This window comes from Hemiscyllium ocellatum, unplaced genomic scaffold, assembly GCF_020745735.1.
Source record: "Hemiscyllium ocellatum isolate sHemOce1 unplaced genomic scaffold, sHemOce1.pat.X.cur. scaffold_1309_pat_ctg1, whole genome shotgun sequence".
Classification (NCBI taxonomy): domain Eukaryota; kingdom Metazoa; phylum Chordata; class Chondrichthyes; order Orectolobiformes; family Hemiscylliidae; genus Hemiscyllium; species Hemiscyllium ocellatum.
In genome coordinates, this window is record NW_026867734.1 from 41,822 (window position 1) to 61,918 (window position 20,097).

The 20,097-nt window shown below is 44.0% G+C and overlaps 2 non-coding genes across 2 annotated transcripts; both read left to right on the forward strand.

Annotated features, from left to right (window-relative positions):
- The first annotated feature begins 13,462 nt into the window (after positions 1–13,462).
- trnag-ucc (transfer RNA glycine (anticodon UCC)) lies at positions 13,463–13,534 on the forward strand. The gene has a single exon. It is a non-coding gene; the product is annotated as a tRNA-Gly (tRNA).
- A 4,881-nt stretch (positions 13,535–18,415) lies between these two features.
- On the forward strand, positions 18,416–18,487 carry trnag-ucc (transfer RNA glycine (anticodon UCC)). The gene has a single exon. It is a non-coding gene; the product is annotated as a tRNA-Gly (tRNA).
- The last annotated feature ends 1,610 nt before the right edge of the window (positions 18,488–20,097 follow it).

The following is a 20,097-nucleotide window of genomic DNA, read 5'->3' on the forward strand; positions in this document are numbered from 1 at the left end:
GGTAAAGGAAAGCACAGTGGAAGCTAAAATGCTGCAAAAGAATGTACAGCCTGGTCAGGGGTTGGTTGAGAAGAATGTGCCAGATCTCTAAAGAATTTACTGGCATGGATAAAGTTTACTCCAATGTGCCAGAGGAGTATGTAAAGAAATTAAGATTTTAAGAGATACAGGAGCAAGTTGATCTTTGATGAGAGATGAGATATATACTTCAGAAAGAGTATTGCTAGAGAAGGTGGCAGTATGTGGAATTCATGGTGAGAAGAGCAGTGTTCCATGATATAAAGTGGGGGTGCAGGATCTGGTGAAAAATGGTGTCGAAGTGGTAGGGGTAATAGAGAGATTCTCAGTTCCAGAAATACAATTTATCTTTGGTGATGACATAGGTGCATCAAGGGGCAGGCTGGGAGAGTGATGCCTACTGTGGTTGAAAAGCTATTGGAAAATCAGGCAACTAGGTTTTACAGGAAGTATGTCCAGGTTTTTGTTTCTCTGGGAAAAGGTCACAAAGCCACAGGAGGAGAAATCAAAGAAAAGAGATAAGTTCAATTATCAGAAACTATGTTTGATCAAATAGTTGGGGGTGGGGTGGGGTGGGGGGATGGCAGGGGAAAAACAAGAACAGGTGGCGAATGAATTGGATATTTTTAGGTCAGAAAAATTAGCTGAGTTCCAGTGGAAAGATGAAAAACTAAAGCAGCTGTATCCAAAATCAATATAGAAGAAGAATCTGAGTGTATCCCAGACTGTTCATTTCCTCAGAGGAGAAAGTGAGGACTGCAGCTGCTGGAGATCAGAGCTGAAAATGTGGTGCTGGAAAAGCACAGCAGGTCAGGCAGCATCCAAGGAGCAGGAGAATCGACATTTCGGGCGTGAGCCTGAACCAACCACTTTATTCCTGAAGCAGGGCTCATGCCTGAAACGTCGATTCTCCTGCTCCTTGTTCATTTCCTCACCAAGATGTCATTTATCAGAAAGTGAGAGCAGATGAAAAATGGGCAGAAGTTCATCAGATCGTATGGAAAGGAAATGTTGCAGGTAGCAATGAATTACCAGCAGGAGGTCATTTGGGAGTAAGAAAAACTCAGTTCAAAAAGCAAACTTTTATTTTGGTCTGGACTGCGCAAGGATGTGCTTGCATTTGCCAGACACATCATACATTTCAGGCAATTGGGTAATCTCAGGCAGTGATAAAATCAACACTTTTAACACCCATTGCAGCATTTGAAGAGCCTTTTACAAGAGTTTTAATTGATTGTGTAGGACCCCTACCTTAAACAAAAAGTGGGAATCAATACTTGTTAACCATAATTGACGTATCTACTAAAATTCCAGAGGCCACAGTATCATGGCTAAAAAGATTGTAGAAGGGCTACTCAATTTTTTTTAATCAAATACAGACTACCCACAGAGATACAATCAGATTAAGGTAAAATTTTACATCAAAGATATTCAAGGAAATATTCAACAATAGTAGTTCTAAGACAATTCAAATCCACTGCATACCATCCAGAATTGCAGGAAGCATTGAATGGTGGCATCAAAATTTAAAGACCATGTTCAGGGGTTATAGTCAAGGTCCTCCAGAGGATTGGGATAAAGGAATTCCATTTGTACTCTGTGTAATTAAGTATGCACCTAGTGAATCAAGTAAATTCAGTTTATTTGAATTACTTTTCGGGCATGAGTTGATAATTAATTAAGGAGAAATTGGTGAGTCTGAGTTCAGAGACCAGATATTTGGATTATGTGTAAAATTTTAGGGAGCGATTAAATAGCATGGGTGAGTTGGTTAGACATTATTTGAAAGTAGCACAGCATGTAATGAAACAGGAGGCAGTCAAAATAATTTAGTCCTGGGCTCTAGTGGCACAGGGGGCAGTGTCTCTGCTTCTGGGTCACAAGGCTCATGTTTGAATGTCACCCCAGAAGGCGTGTTGTAGGATTTTCAAGCAGGTTGATAAAACATGAATAAAACACCCTGCTAAGCCTCATTTTGGCTGCTGGGTCCCCAAATGGACAAGCCTATTCTACGTGATCACTTTCTCCTCATTCTGCTCAGCCCTTAGCCTGTTCCCATTTCCGATGTAAAGTTCTTGTTTGAGATCAGAAGCTTTTTTCCAGGTCAAAAATTCTATGCAAGTACCTGCATCCATTTCCACTCTTGAAGATACCAAATTTTCTCTCCTGTTCAAACCTTTAGCCATGGTGGTGTTACACCTTCCCAAATAATAATACTCTGGAACAAAAAATTGGAGTGTTTTTGAATACATTAAATTGCCCATTAAACCTTTCTCTGTGTCAATACAATTGCTGTTAGCTTGGGAACTGTACATTTACAATTTGCCAGCATTTGGCCCATATCTTTGTAAACCTTTCTCAACCATGTCCTTGTCCAAATGTCTTTTAAATGTTATAATTGTACCCACCTCTACATACAGTATCCTGTGTGAAAAAGTTGCCTCTCAGGTCCCTTTTAAACCTATGCCCTCTAGGTTTGGAAACCACCAACCTGGGGTAAAGACCTTTGTTATTAACCTTAGCCATCCCCTTCATGATTTGATAAACCTCTATAAGGTCACCCCTTGCACCCCAGGAAAAGAAATCACAGCCTAACCAGCCTGTTGTTATAACTCAAATATTCTCATCTTTGTAACATCCCAGTAAGTCTTTTTTGCACTCTTCCAAGTTAATAACATTCTTCCTCTAGCAGGGCGACCTAAATTATAGGCAGTAGTCCACACATGGCTTTGGTCCTGACCAATTAAGGCAAGTGTTCCAAACACTTCCTTCAGCACTCTGTCTTCCATTTTCAACGAACTTAGAACATAGAACAATACAACGCAGAACAGGCCCTTCAGCCCTCGATGTTGTGCTGATCTGTGAACTAAGTTAAGCCCATCCTCCTACACTATCCCATCATTATCCATTATTTGGAGATGCTGGTGTTGGACTGGAGTGTCCAAAGTTAACAATCACAAAACACCAGGTCATAATCCAACAGGTTTAATTGGAAAGCTAATGTGCTTCCAGTTACACCTGTTGGACTATGACCTGGTGTTGTGTGATTTTCAACTCCATCATTATCCATGCGCTTATCCAAGGATTGTTTAAATCACTCTAATGTGGCTGAGCTAACTACATTCTGGATTAGTGGGACTGGAAAAGCACAGCACTTCAGGCGGCATCCGTGGAGTAGTAAAAGCGACATTTCGGGCAAAAGCCATTGGCAGGCAGGGCATTCCACACCCTTATCACTCTCTGAGTAAAGAACCTGTCTCTGACATCAGTCTTAAGCCCCTCAATTTGTTGCTATGCCCCCTCGTACAAACTGGTGTCATCATCCTAGGAAAACGACTTTCACTATCTACCCTATCAAATCTTCTGATCATCTTGTATGCCTCTACCAAATCCTCTCTTAGCTTTCTTCTTTCCAATGAGAACTGACCCAAGTCTCTCAGCCTTTACTCATAAGAGCATCCCTCCAAACCAGGCAACATCCTGGTAAATCTCCTCTGCACCTTTTCCAATGCTTCCACATCCTTCCTGTAATGGGGCGACCAGAACTGTACACAATATTCCAAGTACGGCCGCACCAGCGTTTTGTATAGTACGTGCACCTCAAGGTCTCTGCTTGTCAGCAATCCCCAGGGCCCTACCATTTGCCGTGTAAGTCCTCTCCTTTTTTTTATATAGTGTGAGGCAATGCCAGTATACTGCATCAGCACAACTTTAGCAGCTGCAAAGAAATGACAGACATTAAACTGCACATGAGGCATCTGATGGAGATTGGCTTCCCAGGTCACACAGTATCTAATCTCACTGGCTCCAACCCCCCACCTCCCCCTGCTGCCATCTAAGTGCGTCTGGTCTCACTGGCTCCAACTGCCCACCCACCACACAGGGTCACATAACGTCTGATCTCACACCTTCGCCAGGTCGTAGAGTCATAGAGATTTATAGCCACCGAAACAGACCCTTTCTATCAAACTCGTCCATGCTGACCAGATTAATCTGGTCCCATTTGCCAGCATTTGACCTATATCCCTCTAAATCCTTTCTATTCATATACCCATCCAGATTACTTTTAAATGTTTTTCATTGTACCAGCCTCCACCACTTCCTCTGGCAGCTCATTACAGATCTCAATAAAAACATGGAATCAAGATGAACCCACTCCACTTACTATTGTAGATTTATAGAACAAAATAGGAAGGTTACAATTTAAAAGTAGCTGCTTAATTGTCCCTTTGCTGGGAGCTCCACACTCTCTGATCTCTCTATCTCCATTCTCCCTGGGTCACACACTGCCTGCTCAGTGATAGGAGCTCCATGCTCCTCAAGACGGGAGTTTCTATATTTTTCCCCCCATGTGGAAACTGCAGTTGGACTTCCCGGAACAATCTGTGCTTGTAGTAACACTACAGTATGACTACATATCCTCACTATAATCTTCCACTAGCAGAAAGAACACCAATCCCATTTCTCACCGTCTTCACAAACCAACCAGCAACTTCCCTCCGACTGCAGCCAACACCAGCTTCCGGGTGCATGAAACGGCTACATTGTTATGGGGCGGGGCTTAGATCCTGGTCTGTCCGATTCGATCGCGAGGCTGTCATTTTTCCGGTTCTAGCCAATGGGAGGCTGGAGAGGACCAGTCTACTGAAGTTCTTATGATCCGATTGGTCAGCTTTGTTGGAATGGATTAGTGGTGCTGGAAGAGCACAGCAGTTCAGGCAGTATCTAAAGTGCAGCGAAATCGACGTTTCAGGCAAAAGTCCTTCATCAGGAATAAAGGCAGAGAGCCTGAAGCGTGGAGAGATAAGCCAGAGGCGTGTGGGGGTGGGGAGAAAGTAGCATAGAGTACAATGGATGGGCGGGGGAGGGGGGGCAATGAAGGTGATAGGTCAGGGAGGAGACGGTGGAGTGGATAGGTGGAAAAGGAGGTAGGCAGGTAGGACAAGCCTGGACAATCATGGGGACAGTGCTGAGCTGGAAGTTTCGAACTAGGGTGAGGTGGGGGAAGGGGAAATGAGGAAACTGTTGAAGTCCACATTGATGCCTGAGTTTGAAGTGTTTCGAGGCGGAAGATGAGGCATTCTTCCTCCAGGCATCTGGTGGCGAGGGAGCGGCGGTGAAGGAGGCCCAGGACTTCCATGTCCTCGGCAGAGTGGCAGGAGGAGTTGAAATGTTGGGCCACGGGCCGGTGTGGTTGATTGGTGCGGGTGTCCCGGAGATGTTCCCTAAAGCGCTCTGGTAGGAGATGCCCAGTCTCCCCAATGTATCGGAGACCGCATCGGGAACAACGGATACAATAAATGATATTAGTGGATGTGCAGGTAGAACTTTGATGGATGTGGAAGGCTCCTTTAGGGCCTTGGATAGAGGTGAGGTAGAAGGTTCCTGCGGTGGCAGGGGAAAGTGCCAGGAGGGGAGGGTGGGTTGTAGGGAGGCGTGGACCTTACCAGGTAGTCACGGAGGGACCGGTCTTTGCGGAAGGCGGAAAGGGGTGGGGAGGGAAATATATCCCTGGTGGTGGGGTCTGTTTGGAGGTGGCAGAAACGTCAGCAGATTATTTGGTTTATGCGAAGGTTTGTAGGGTGGAAGGTGAGCACCGGGGCGTTCTGTCCTTGTTACGGTTGGTGAAAAACCAACACATTCCAGTCGGTGGGTTTGTAAAAAATGTCAGTGTCAAGTCGGTCGTCATTAATGCAGATGGAGAGGTCCAGGAAGGGGAGGGAGGTGTCGGAGATGGTCCAGGTAAATTTAAGGTCAGGGTGGAATGTGTTGGTGAAGTTGACGAATTGCTCAACCTCCTTGCGGGAGCACGAGGTGGCGCTAATGCAGTCATCAATGTAGCGGAGGAAGAGGTGGGGAGTGGTGCTGGTGTAATTACGGAAGATCAACTGTTCTATGTAGCCAACAAAGAGACAGGCATAACTGGGGCCCATACGTGTACCCAGGGCTACGCCTTTGGTCTGGAGGAAGTGGGAGGATTCGAAGGAGAAATTGTTAAGGGTGAGGACCAGTTCGGCCAAACGAATGAGAGTGGTGGAAGGGTACTGTTGGGGACATCTGGAGAGGAAAATTCGGAGGGCTTGGAGGCTCTGGTCATGGCGGATGGAGGTGTAGAGGGATTGGATATCCATGGTGAAGATGAGGCATTGGGGGCGGGGAAACGGAAGTCTTAGAGGAGGTGGAGGGCATGGTTGGTGTCTCGAATGTATGTGGGGAGTTCCTGGACTAGGGAATATAGGACAGTGTCGAGGTAGGTAGAGATGAGTTCAGTGGAGCAGGAGCATGCTGAGACAATGGGTCGGCCAGGGTGGTCAGGCTTGTGGATCTTGGGAAGGAGTTAGAACCGGGCAGTGCGGGGTTCCTGGACTATGAGTTTGGAAGCTGTGGGTGGCAGACCTCCTGAGTTGATGAGGTGCTGTATGGTCTGGGAGATGATGGTTTGGTGATGGGGGGGTTGGGTCATTGTCGAGGGGGCAGTAGGAAGAGGTGTCCTCGAGTTGGCGTTTGGCTTCAGCGGTGTAGAGGTCAGTGTCCCAGACTACCACTGCGCCCCCTTTATCCACTGGCTTGATAGTGAGGTTGGGATTGGAGCAGAGGGATTGGAGGGCTGCGCGTTGTGAGGGTGAGAGGTTGGAGTAGGGGAGGGGGGTAGACAGGTTGAGGCGGTTAATGTCTGGGCGGCAGTTGGAAATGAGGAGGTCGAGGACAGGGAATAGGCCAGCGCGGGGTGTCCAGGTGGATGCAGTATGTTGGAGGTGGGCGAAGGGGTCCTCGAAAGGTGGTCGGGAATCCTGTTTGTGAAAGTAAGCTCGGAGGCAGAGGCGACAGAAGAATTTTCGACGTCATGGCGTGGATTAAATTCATTGATGCGTGGACGGAGGGGAGTCCTTTGCTGAGGACTGATCGTTCATCCTCAGTGAGGGGGAGGTTTGTGGGGATAGTGAAAACTCAGCAGGGCTGGGAGCTGGGATCTGGTGTGGGTGTGGAGCTGGGAGTGGGGGCGGAACCTGTAACTGGAGTGGGTGTGATGGTGGGGGAATGGGGGTGGAGTCATGAGCAGGGGTAGTGTTCCCCTCAGGGTTCTGGCGGGTGGGGATAGTGACAGTGGGATCCGTGGGGGGTGTGTCAGCAGAATGCAGGTGAGTGGCGCTGGTGGGGGCATAAGTAGTGTCACGTGTGATGCATGAGGAATTGTGAGGGGCGGAAGTGATTGTGGGAGTGGCCATGATGAGGGCGGAAGTGACATCATCAATCAGCGTGCGGGTGGTAGCTGCATCAGCTGGATGGTTAATGGCGTCTGAGTCATTTCTGAGGCCGGGGAATCTGCTGGAATGTTTGAGGAGCACTGGTTATGGAGGTGGGTAGATATAAGTTTGTTGTACTTACAGTTTTTGATGTTTGAAATGGAATTGAAATACTGTTTGTTGAGAATATGAATTCTCCTGAGGATGTAGTACAGAGTGGGTCCTTTGCAATTCTGAGAGAGTGTGGCCCTCAGCTGAGGCAGGGCTGACTGTAGAGAGGTTAGGTGCCGGCGCATTGCTGCGAGCGTGGAGCGGAGGATCTTGAAGGAGAGCTGTTGCTGGTGTTTTTGAATCTGTAGACTGTACCATTTGTCCTGTTCGGGTCTGAACACTGCTGGTTTAAAGGTGGTCCGGAGTCCGTGTGGGATGAGTGGGAATGGGGCAGGGATTGGTTTGAGGTTGGAATAAGGGAAGTGGGTGTGTTCATGGAAAAAGTTCAGAAGAAGGATCACTGCATGGGCATGATGATACTTTCCAGCAATTTCTTACTTTTCTTCTGATTTCCAAGGTCCACAGTTCCTTTAGTTGAGAATTCAGTGTAATCCAGAGAATGGAGGCGGAACCTAGAGAGAGAGAGAGAGAGAGAGAGAGAGAGAAGGACAAAGAGATTGACTTCGTAGTTAGAAAGTGGGAGATGGAGTCATGGAATTTCTTTTTACAGCACAGAAAAGTGACCATTGCCCAATCACATTTGTGCCAGTTACCTAATATCCGTCTATTCCTAATCCCATTTTCCAGTACTTGACCCATAGCTTTCTATATTTAATCTCTAAATGTTTCTCAAATGGTTTTGATGGTTCCCGTCTTAAGACCACCCTGCATTTATATATCACCCCTTTTTTTTGCCACTGTCAGAGTGAACACAACCTCTGACAATTCTGTTTTTTTCCCCAACACTATCACCTGACAGCGATTGTGCTTATTTTTCCCCAGCACCCATGTCGTGTGTGTGCAGGTGTTGGTCACAGTGAAAACAACTAGTCTGTACTTTATTTAAATTCCACCACCAGAAAGAAAGGAAACACCTGAGTGGCCAGTCACAAGCAGTGCCCTTCTCAAAGGGCAATGCAGCATGATCAAACAGTGAAGGGGAGGGCACAGAATCTCCACGTTGAGTTACCAAGATAGAACATTGACTGATCGGGCCACAGCCGGTGGGAGGGCTTCACCCCCTAACATTAAAGGTCAATATTACATTTGAGTACTTAATTACTTAATGCACATGTATGCTACTTTTTCTGTGATTCATGTACAACAACAGCCAGATCCCTCTCCTGCTGAATTCTGCAGTCTGTCTCCTTCCACTGCTTTCTATTATTCCTGTCAATAAGATACCACTATGCTGTGGCCACATTATACTTTTTCTTCCCATTTGCTCAACCGAATCCAGTAGTTTAATGCAATTTGTAAATATTTGAGATCACAGCATTGATCCCTGTGGCATTCCACTAGTTACCAGTTTGAAATGGAACTGTTTATTCTGAGTCTCTGCTTCCTGTTAGTCAGGCTTTCATCTTCTATCCTGCTTCTATATCATCACTGCAATTATAAGGATGATGTGATTGCACTGGAGGGGCTGCAGAGGAGATTCGCCAGGATGGTTCTGGGATGGAGTATTTCAGCAATGAAGAGAGATTGGATAAGCTCAGCTTGTTTTCTTCGGAGCAGAGAGGGGCGTATTCAAAGAGGTATAAAATATTTTGAAGGGCATAGATAGCAGCTGTTCACTTCAGATGAAGGGTCAATAACAAGGAGATATAACTTTAAAGTGAAAGGCAGGAGGTTTAAGAGGGGATTTGCCGAAAACATGTTCAACCAAAGGAAGTTGGGGCTCTGGATCTCACTGTCGGGGGAGAGTCTTTGAGATGGAAAACCTCAAAATGTTTTTTAAAGCACTTTGATGAGCATTCAGACATCATAATATTCAAAGCTGTGGGCCTAGTGCTGTAATGTAGGATTGGTGTAAGTAATACTGTATTTTTGGAAAGTACAGACTTGATGGGCCAAAGGGCCTCTTCAGTACAGCATGATTCTATCATCCTGTATGAGAACACTTTGATATCCATTGAGGAATAGTCAGAATTCACAGACTCTGTTCAAGGCACAGGTGGGAATGCATCACACAGGAGATCGACAAAGAAACTTCACAACGAACCTGGATGGTCTAAAATGCCACCTCATTATCACATCTAAATATGCTTTAACCAACGCTTATTTAATGATAGATTCCAGATTTGCAGCTGAACCCTTCACATTTAAAATGCCAGTTTGTGATACAATTTGAGCAGTGGTTCAGGAACAGAGAGTCTTGAAGAATTGCATTCACAGATTTTAAAAGAAAACAGGATATGTTGAGACAATTCTTTAATGAGGACAGTATAGTTAATCTTTTCAAATTATTGGTTTAGACCTGACAAACACACTGCATCTAATTGTAGGTCTCACGCTTCAGGAACTAGAAAAGATGCAGAGCCGAATTACCAAAACAATGCCACAGACAAGACATATTACAAGGTGGACGACAGCACCTCAGCTAGTGACTCAGCATCACATTCTGAAAAAGAATTAACAATGGGCAAAAAGTGCTGATACTGCCAGCAACATTGAGGCAGAAGGCAGAGAGTGGGATAGGGGTCTTTTTCAGGTGGCAGTTGGTTACTAGTTGAATTTCGCATGTGTCAGTTTAGGGACAACAACTGTTCATGTTATACATTAATGATCTGGATGAAGGGATTGAGGGCACTGTTGCTAGTTTGCAGGTGAAATAAAAATAAGTGATTGAGAACATTGAATCTGTACTGATTGGAGGTTAGAAGGATGAGAGAAGATTTCATTGAAACTTACTGAATACTGAGAGGCCTAGACAGAGTGGATGTGAAGCAGACCTTTCCACTGTTGACTAGGATCTGGGGCACCCAGCCTCAGAGTGAAGGGAACGACTCTTTAGAAATGAAACAATGAGGAATTTCTTCAACCAGAGGGTGGTAAATCTGAGGAATTCACTGCTGCAGAGGGCTATGGAGGCCAAATCATTAAGGGTATGTAATACTCAGATAGGTAAGACCTTGATTGGTAAGGGGATTGAGGATTATGGAGAGAAGGCAGGAGAATGGGGTTAAAAACCATATCAGCTGTGGGATATGGTAAATTAATGTTGCTTCTGCAATTCTAATACATTATATAAAAAATAACTGAACGCACATCAGTGTGTAATTGTTTTAGCCAGGAGCTGAGTCAACAAGAATGGGAGTTATGTGGAGGAAATGCATAATTGTTTTTTTTGTGTTAGCTAAAAATGTATGCAAGAAAGAAAAGGGACTACACAACAATGGTAACCCCAATTAAAGGGGCTTCGTGATAAGATGCTGTGAAGACAGACAGTTAAACTCAATATGCCTGTATAAACAATAGGTATAAACATCTGTTTCCCACTTTTACAGAAACACAGGAACAAACCCCAATTAAACGAGTCTTAATGATAAGATGCTGAGAGGGGCGGCACAGATGGAGGGAGTAATTAATGGTAAGGCCAGGATGTGCCCACAGCAGGAAGAGGTCAAATGGCCTTGAGAACAGGAATGAGCATGTTTTTTCACAGACAAGACCGGATAAGACACGAGATAAACAGGAGTAATGGGTACCGGTCTTAGGGAGTGGAGGATGTAAACAGGGGGGAAGCAATGAAATAAGAAAAAATATGTAGGAACCAAATTATATAAATATCGAGTATTTGTTGAATTCAGTGTGTTTTGTCCCTGCCTTGTGGACATCACACCCACTTGCAAGTGTGAAATAAAGGGCACTACTGATTCAGATCTTGTCTCGGACTGAAATTATTGCAGTGAGTGAGCTTTGTGTCTCACATCAGCCATGATTGAATGGCAAAGCAGACTCAGTGAGCTGCTCCTATATGTTATGGTCTGTCCACAACCCACAAACAACAAAAAATACTTCACTGATGCGAAGAGTCAGTGATAAGAAGTTGATTTGTTCACCTAAACAATGAAATGGTGATTGGACAAAGGAGTTGAAAGTGAAATCAATTTCCGTAATAAGGAACAATGTGCTTCCACTGGTAAACAAAAATACTGGAAATATCGAAAAACAGAATTATGATCCTCTAATTGATAAAGGAGTTCACAGTGAAATACATTTGCATAATGAAAAACAAAGTGTTTACATTACCAAGAAAGAATGAGAAAAATCAGAAAATGGAATTGCGATATTTGATAGTAGTAAACATTGTTACAGGAGATGTGTTTTGTTTTCGAACAGCTGGTTGTTATGAGCTGGATCGATCTATCTGAAAGGGAAAGGTTGATGATTCCATGCACCAAGATGTTCCGCACTTATGTTCTGATGAGGGCTCTGATGGTTATTGATCATTTAAAACATTGGGAATGGCCACACTGATTCCTTCCCATTCGGAGTACTCTTCAGCAGTCTGGGACATTCAGCCTTGGTCATTTGGGTGACCATCCTTCAAGGCGGACTTTGGCGCAGGCAACAACGCAAAGTGACCGAGCAGAAGCTGATGGTTAAGTTCGGTAGCCATGGGGCTGACCTCAACAGGAACCTTGAGTTCATGTCACACTACAGGTGACCCCACTGCACTTTACACACTCTCTCTCTCTCTCTCACACACACACACAAACACACACACACACACACGCACACACACTCCATACTCATGCAGGCCCTCTCTCATATGCAAGCTCTCTCTCATAAGCTCAAACACACATTCCCCACAGTCACACTCACGCATGCGCCCTCTCACAGTCTGATACACCATACACTCAGACACATACACCCACACACACTCTCTGACAGGCACTCACACCTCTCACTGCACACACACACTCGGTCTCCCCATCACGCACACACCTATAAGTTTGTGGGGTGAATTTGTACTTACAGAATTATATTTTATTTTGGTCAAAAACTGCATAAATCCATGCAAGAATCTGTACACTGGGACCCAGACAAACTTTAACCTCACACCTTCAATGCATTATCTGAGCTGAGGTGGCACCTATTGTTAAAGATATCTTGAGAAGATAACTTCTAAAAAAGTTCTGGGATTTACATATGAAAGAACTGAAACTAACATGGTCATTCTAAAGGATGAGATACTTAATCTAAATATATTTAATATTACATTCCATGATACCTGCAATCCTGTTGCTATAAATTCTGTGTCTAATAGTTCATCTCCACAACCACCTGATGAAGAGACAGCGTTTGGAAAGGTTATACTTCCAAAGAAACCTGCTGGACTATACCCCGGTGTAGTGTGATTGTTAACGTTGTCCACCACAGTCCAACACCGGCACCTTCGAATCATGAGTTGGAAAGGTCTAGAGGGATATGACGAAATACTGGCAAATGGGAAATGTTCAAGCACATGCGGGTGGTTCAAGTTGAGTTTGGGAACATGGTCAGTGTGATCTGGTGAGACCCAAGGATCTGTTTCCATGCTGTATAACACTCTGATTCTAAAATATTGGAAATGAGCCTGGTTTCTCTCCCTCCCCGCGGCGACTCCACCCTCCCCCTCTTCTACAAAGCAAAAGAAGAATCTGCAAATCGATCAACGGATTCCAACTGTGCATTAGTGCACATTTCTCGAGAGGTTTTTCCTACTCTACAAAATTACTGCAGCATCTGCTCAGTCTGTCCAACAGTTCCTGTTTTTTGGTGCCGTTTTGGTTTCCAAAAAGCCTTCCCAAGTTTTAAAACCCGAAAGAATTGCGGATGCTGTAAATCAGAAACCAAAACCGAAGTCGGGGGGAAAGCTGTATGAAGAGAAATCCGAGTTCACATTTCGGTCGGGTGACCCTTTCTGAGAACTTCACAAGTTTGAATTGTGTGATGGTTTCACTGTTGCCCTTTGATTTCCTTGGTTCTTTTGTTATTGATTGATTTCAGATCATGAGAAATCCGAAATACTGCTTTGTGTGTATTAAAAAGTGAGGCGGGGCATAATGAGATCTATCCACACAGTAACACTCTTTCTGTTGTGACTTCTCAATTCGAACATTTCACTGCAACATTTCTAATAAAAGAAGACCGAAATTTAGAATCAACAACTATTGCTTGAATTGCACATCAGCGGATTTCTCCAATACTTGCATTGTGCAGCAAAGGGGGTGCAGTGGTGAGCATAGCTGCCTTCCAAGCAGTTGACCCGGGTTCGATTCCCGGCCATCGCATGCGGCGGCTTTTAAACCGCTCAACACCAAAAAGACCACTTTCCGCAATGGGAATGAAACACTTCGATATGCACAGAAGCTTGAGTCAGCCACACGAACGGCGCCAAACCTCTGCAGTGCGGCTTCCCACCACTTTGAAATTGAGGAGGGACCCTAGAAGATTAAAGAGTCAGGGCGATACCCGTTTCAAATAAACTGGCGTCTTGACAGAAATCCTGAGTTTTTCATTTTATTTCTAGATTTCCCTCCTTTCAACATTACTCGCAGTGTTTTTGTGAAATACAGCCTAATATCAAGTGAAAACTGTCTGGGCAGTCCATTGTTTATGGGCACAGCATTACTTATGATATCAGGTCGGTTATTTTATTTTTGAATCGAAATGTACACCAATCTGATTGTGTCGTGCACAGACAGAATCTGTTTGCTGACTTCATTCACCCTGACAGACTCTTGAGTATTTCTGCGGGTTGGTTTCAATTCCCACTTGTGGTCAGTAGCGGTCACTAACTTGTGCAACAATGAAGTTCCCAGATCAGAGAGAATAAGAAAACGGACAATAATTGTTGCCCTTGTGTTGGACGGTGCAGGTCAGAAATAGGAGGAGTGGAGACCAGCTGCTTTTATATTTCCATTAATGAGCAAATGACTCGGTAAAACTCTGAGAGGTGATAGAAATAACCACACGGTGAGTGAAAGTTCAATCCAAGATGAAGCTGAAAAGAAATCACACATTGTTACCTGATGAAGGAGCAGCTATTGCTTCCAAATAAAGCTGTTGGACTATAAGCTGGTGTTATGTGGTTTTTAACATTGTCCACTCCAGTCCAACACCGGCTCCTCCACGTCATCATCCAAGATAGTCATCATGGAATTGTTAAGGGAAGATAGTGTCGGATGAACTTGACTGATTTGTTTTAAAGGATAAAGAAGAAGGAAGTGTTTGTGATGTAGACCAACCTGATGATAAGAAGAATACTGCATGTGTTTTGAAATAGTTCAGTTCCTCAAGGTTCAGAAACTGAACAGAAATTGCCGGAGAATCTGAGCAGTGTTGCACCTTCAGTGGGGAGAAAGCAGTGTTGCCATTTTGGTTTGGTATGTCCCCATTTGATGAAGTTTCGCAATTCTTTGATTTTTCCTCAGGCTTCAGTATTAGTCACCTGTTTGTCTGGTGTATCTATCACTGATGTGGAATTGGTGTCGGATATCAAATTTGCAGATGATAAAACATTAGTCATTGGTTTTGGGGAAGCTGTCTGCAGACTGTGGAATGCAATTCCCAGTTTGTTTAAATGCACCATTGATTTATTAGTGAGGGACTGGGGGAGGTACTTATTGTGAAAAGCATTGGGATGGATCTTTGATTTACTGTTGCGTGGACAGGGGGATTATGGATTTAAAAAGGAAATGAGGGACAATTTTTTTACACATCGAGTGCTTGGTGCGTGCAATGAACTGTCAGAGAAAGTGGTGGACGCAGGTACAGTTACAACGTTGAAAAGACGCTTGGATAAGTTCACGAATAGGAAAGGTTTAGAGAGATATGACCAAATGCGAGCAAATGGGAATTGTTCAATTGCATGCAGGTGGTTACGGTTGTGTTTGGGGACATGGTCAGCATAAACTGGCTGGACCTAAGGATCTGTTTCCATGCTGTATGACACTCTGATCGTAAAACTTTGAAAATCAGCCTGGTTTCTCTCCCTCCCAGCTGCGACTCCACCCTCCCCCTCTTCTACAATGTAACAGAGAAAACTACGAATCGATCAAGAGAATGGAAGTGCGGATTAATACAGATTTCTCGAGAGATTTCTGCTTCGTGAACTGTTACCAGGAGTTTCCTCTTCTCCAGAATTACTGCAGCATGTACTCAGTCTAACAGTTCCTTCTTTTTGCCTTTTTGTTTGTGGAAAACCCTTCAGAAATGTTAAAAGCGGAAAGTAGTACAGATGCGGTAAATCAGAAAGAAAAAGCAAAGTTGGTGGGAAAAGTGTATGAAGAGAAAGGCGAAAGTGGGTACTGCCACTGGTGGAGATGAGAGTGGTGGTGGAAAAGCAGAGCAGGTCAGACAGCATCCGAGGAGCAGGAGAATGGATGTTTGGGGAAAAAGCGTTTGTGAGAAGTTGACAAGTTTTGATTGTGTGACAGACTCCGGGTTGCGGTGAGATTTTGTTGATATTTTAGCTGTGGATTTATCTGAGATGATGATAAATGCTGGTTTGTGTGCATGAGAAAGTGTGAAAGAAAAGGTATAATGAGAAGTATGGAACGAGTAAAAGTCAGTCTTTTATTACCGGCGAATTGCAATATTTCAGCGTAAAATTTGCAAGAAGACTGAAATTTCGAATGAAGAACTATTGGTCGAATTGCACATTAGCTGATGTGTGGAGGGCATGTCCCAGTTGCGGTGGTGGTATAGTGGTGCGCATAGCTGCTTTCCAAGCAGTTGACCCGGGCTCGATTCCTGGCCATCGCATGCGGCAGCTTTTAAACCGCTCAACACCAAAAAGACCACTTTCCGCAGTGGGAATGAAACACTTCGATATGCACAGAAGCTTGAGTCAGCCACACGAACGGCCCCAAACCTCTGCAGTGCGGTTTCCCACCACTTTGAAATTGCGGAGGGACCCTAGAAGATTAAGGTGTCAGGGCGAAACCCGTTTCAAATAAACTGGCGTCTTGACAGAAATCCTGAGTTTTTCATTTTATTTCTAGATTTCCCTCCTTTCAACATTACTCCCAGTGTTTTTGTGAAATACAGCCTAATATCAAGTGAAAACTGTCTGGGCAGTCCATTGTTTATGGGCACAGCATTACTTATGATATCAGGTCGGTTATTTTATTTTTGAATCGAAATGTACACCAATCTGATTGTGTCGTGCACAGACAGAATCTGTTTGCTGACTTCATTCACCCTGACAGACTCTTGAGTATTTCTGCGGGTTGGTTGCAATTCCCACTTGTGGTCAGTAGCGGTCACTAACTTGTGCAACAATGAAGTTCCCAGATCAGAGAGAATAAGAAAACAGACAATAATTGTTGCCCTTGTGTTGGACGGTGCAGGTCAGAAATAGGAGGAGTGGAGACCAGCTGCTTTTATATTTCCATTAATGAGCAAATGACTCGGTAAAACTCTGAGAGATGATAGAAATAACCACACGGTGAGTGAAAGTTCAATCCAAGATGAAGCTGAAAAGGAAAAACGCATTGTTACCTGATGAAGGAGCAGCTATTGCTTCCAAATAAAGCTGTTGGACTATACGCTGGTGTTATGTGGTTTTTAACATTGTCCACTCCAGTCCAACACCGGCTCCTCCACGTCATCATCCAAGATAGTCATCATGGAATTGTTAAGGGAAGGTAGTGTCGGATGAACTTGACTGATTTGCTTTAAAGGATAAAGAAGAAGGAAGTGTTTGAGATTAAGACCAACCTGATGATAAGAAGAATACTGCATGTGTTTTGAAATAGTTGAGTTCCTCAAGGTTCAGAAACTGAACAGAAATTGCCGGAGAATCTGAGCAGTGTTGCACCTTCAGTGGGGAGAAAGCAGTGTTGCCATTTTGGGTTTGGTATGTCCCCATTTGATGAAGTTTCGCAATTCTTTGATTTTTCCCCAGGCTTCAGTATTAGTCACCTGTTTGTCTGGTGTATCTATCACTGATGTGGAATTGGTGTCGGATATCAAATTTGCAGATGATAAAACATTAGTCATTGGTTTTGGGGAAGCTGTCTGCAGACTGTGGAATGCAATTCCCAGTTTGTTTAAATGGACCATTGATTTATTAGTGAGGGACTGGGGGAGGTACTTATTGTGAAAAGCATTGAGATGGATCTTTGATTTACTGTTGCGTGGACAGGGGGATTATGGATTTAAAAAGGAAATGAGGGATAATTTTTTTACACATCGAGTGCTTGGTGCGTGCAATGAACTGTCAGAGAAAGTGGTGGACGCAGGTACAGTTACAACGTTGAAAAGACGCTTGGATAAGTTCACGAATAGGAAAGGTTTAGAGAGATATGACCAAATGCTAGCAAATGGGAATTGTTCAATTGCATGCAGGTGGTCACAGTTGTGTTTTGGGACATGGTCAGCATAAACTGGCTGGACCTAAGGATCTGTTTCCATGCTGTATGACACTCTGATTCTAAAACTTTGAAAATCAGCCTGGTTTCTCTCCCTCCCAGCTGCGACTCCACCCTCCCCCTCTTCTACAATGTAACAGAGAAAACTACAAATCGATCAACAGAATGGAAGTGCGGATTAATACAGATTTCTCGAGAGATTTCTGCTTCGTGAACTGTTACCAGGAGTTTCCTCTTCTCCAGAATTACTGCAGCATGTAGTCAGTCTAACAGTTCCTTCTTTTTGCCTTTTTGTTTGTGGAAAACCCTTCACAAATGTTAAAAGCGGAAAGTAGTACAGATGCGGTAAATCAGAAAGAAAAAGCAAAGTTGGTGGGAAAAGTGTATGAAGAGAAAGGCGAAAGTGGGTACTGCCACTGGTGGAGATGAGAGTGGTGGTGGAAAAGCAGAGCAGGTCAGACAGCATCCGAGGAGCAGGAGAATGGATGTTTGGGGCAAAAGCGTTTGTGAGAAGTTGACAAGTTTTGATTGTGTGACAGATCCCGGGTTGCGGTGAGATTTTGTTGATATTTTAGCTGTGGATTTATCTGAGATGATGATAAATGCTGGTTTGTGTGCATGAGAAAGTGTGAATGAAAAGGTATAATGAGAAGTATGGAACGAGTAAAAGTCAGTCTTTTATTACTGGTGAATTGCAATATTTCAGCGTAAAATTTGCAAGAAGACTGAAATTTCGAATGAAGAACTATTGGTCGAATTGCACATTAGCTGATGTGTGGCGGGCGTGTTCCACTTGCGATGGTGATATAGTGGTGAGCATGGCTGCCTTCCCAGCAGTTGACCCGGGTTCGATTCCCGGCCATCGCATGCGGTGGCTTTTAAACCGCTCAACACCAAAAAGACCACTTTCCGCAGTGGGAATGAAACACTTCGATATGCGAAGAAGCTTGAGTCAGCCACACGAACGGCGCCAAACCTCTGCAGTGCGGTTTCCCACCACTTTGAAATTGAGGAGGGACCCTAGAAGATTAAGGAGTCAGGGCGATACCCGTTTCAAATAAACTGGCGTCTTGACAGAAATCCTGAGTTTTTCATTTTATTTCTAGATTTCCCTCCTTTCAACATTACTCCCAGTGTTTTTGTGAAATACAGCCTAATATCAAGTGAAAACTGTCTGGGCAGTCCATTGTTTATGGGCACAGCATTACTTATGATATCAGGTCGGTTATTTTATTTTTGAATCGAAATGTACACCAATCTGATTGTGTCGTGCACAGACAGAATCTGTTTGCTGACTTCATTCACCCTGACAGACTCTTGAGTATTTCTGCGGGTTGGTTGCAATTCCCACTTGTGGTCAGTAGCGGTCACTAACTTGTGCAACAATGAAGTTACCAGATCCGAGAGAATAAGAAAACAGACAATAATTGTTGCCCTTGTGTTGGACGGTGCAGGTCAGAAATAGGAGGAGTGGAGACCAGCTGCTTTTATATTTCCATTAATGAGCAAATGACTCGGTAAAACTCTGAGAGATGATAGAAATAACCACTCGGTGAGTGAAAGTTCAATCCAAGATGAAGCTGAAAAGAAATCACACATTGTTACCTGATGAAGGAGCAGCTATTGCTTTTAAATAAAGCTGTTGGTCTATAAGCTGGTGTTATGTGGTTTTTAACATTTTCCACTCCAGTCCAACACCGGCTCCTCCACGTCATCATCCAAGATAGTCATCATGGAATTGTTAAGGGAAGGTAGTGTCGGATGAACTTGACTGATTTGCTTTAAAGGATAAAGAAGAAGGAAGTGTTTGTGATGTAGACCAACCTGATGATAAGAAGAATACTGCATGTGTTTTGAAATAGTTGAGTTCCTCAAGGTTCAGAAACTGAACAGAAATTGCCGGAGAATCTGAGCAGTGTTGCACCTTCAGTGGGGAGAAAGCAGTGTTGCCATTTTGGGTTTGGTATGTCCCCATTTGATGAAGTTTCGCAATTCTTTGATTTTTCCCCAGGCTTCAGTATTAGTCACCTGTTTGTCTGGTGTATCTATCACTGATGTGGAATTGGTGTCGGATATCAAATTTGCAGATGATAAAACATTAGTCATTGGTTTTGGGGAAGCTGTCTGCAGACTGTGGAATGCAATTCCCAGTTTGTTTAAATGGACCATTGATTTATTAGTGAGGGACTGGGGGAGGTACTTATTGTGAAAAGCATTGAGATGGATCTTTGATTTACTGTTGCGTGGACAGGGGGATTATGGATTTAAAAAGGAAATGAGGGACATTTTTTTTACACATCGAGTGCTTGGTGCGTGCAATGAACTGTCAGAGAAAGTGGTGGACGCAGGTACAGTTACAACGTTGAAAAGACGCTTGGATAAGTTCACGAATAGGAAAGGTTTAGAGAGATATGACCAAATGCTAGCAAATGGGAAATGTTCAATTGCATGCAGGTGGTTACAGTTGTGTTTGGGGA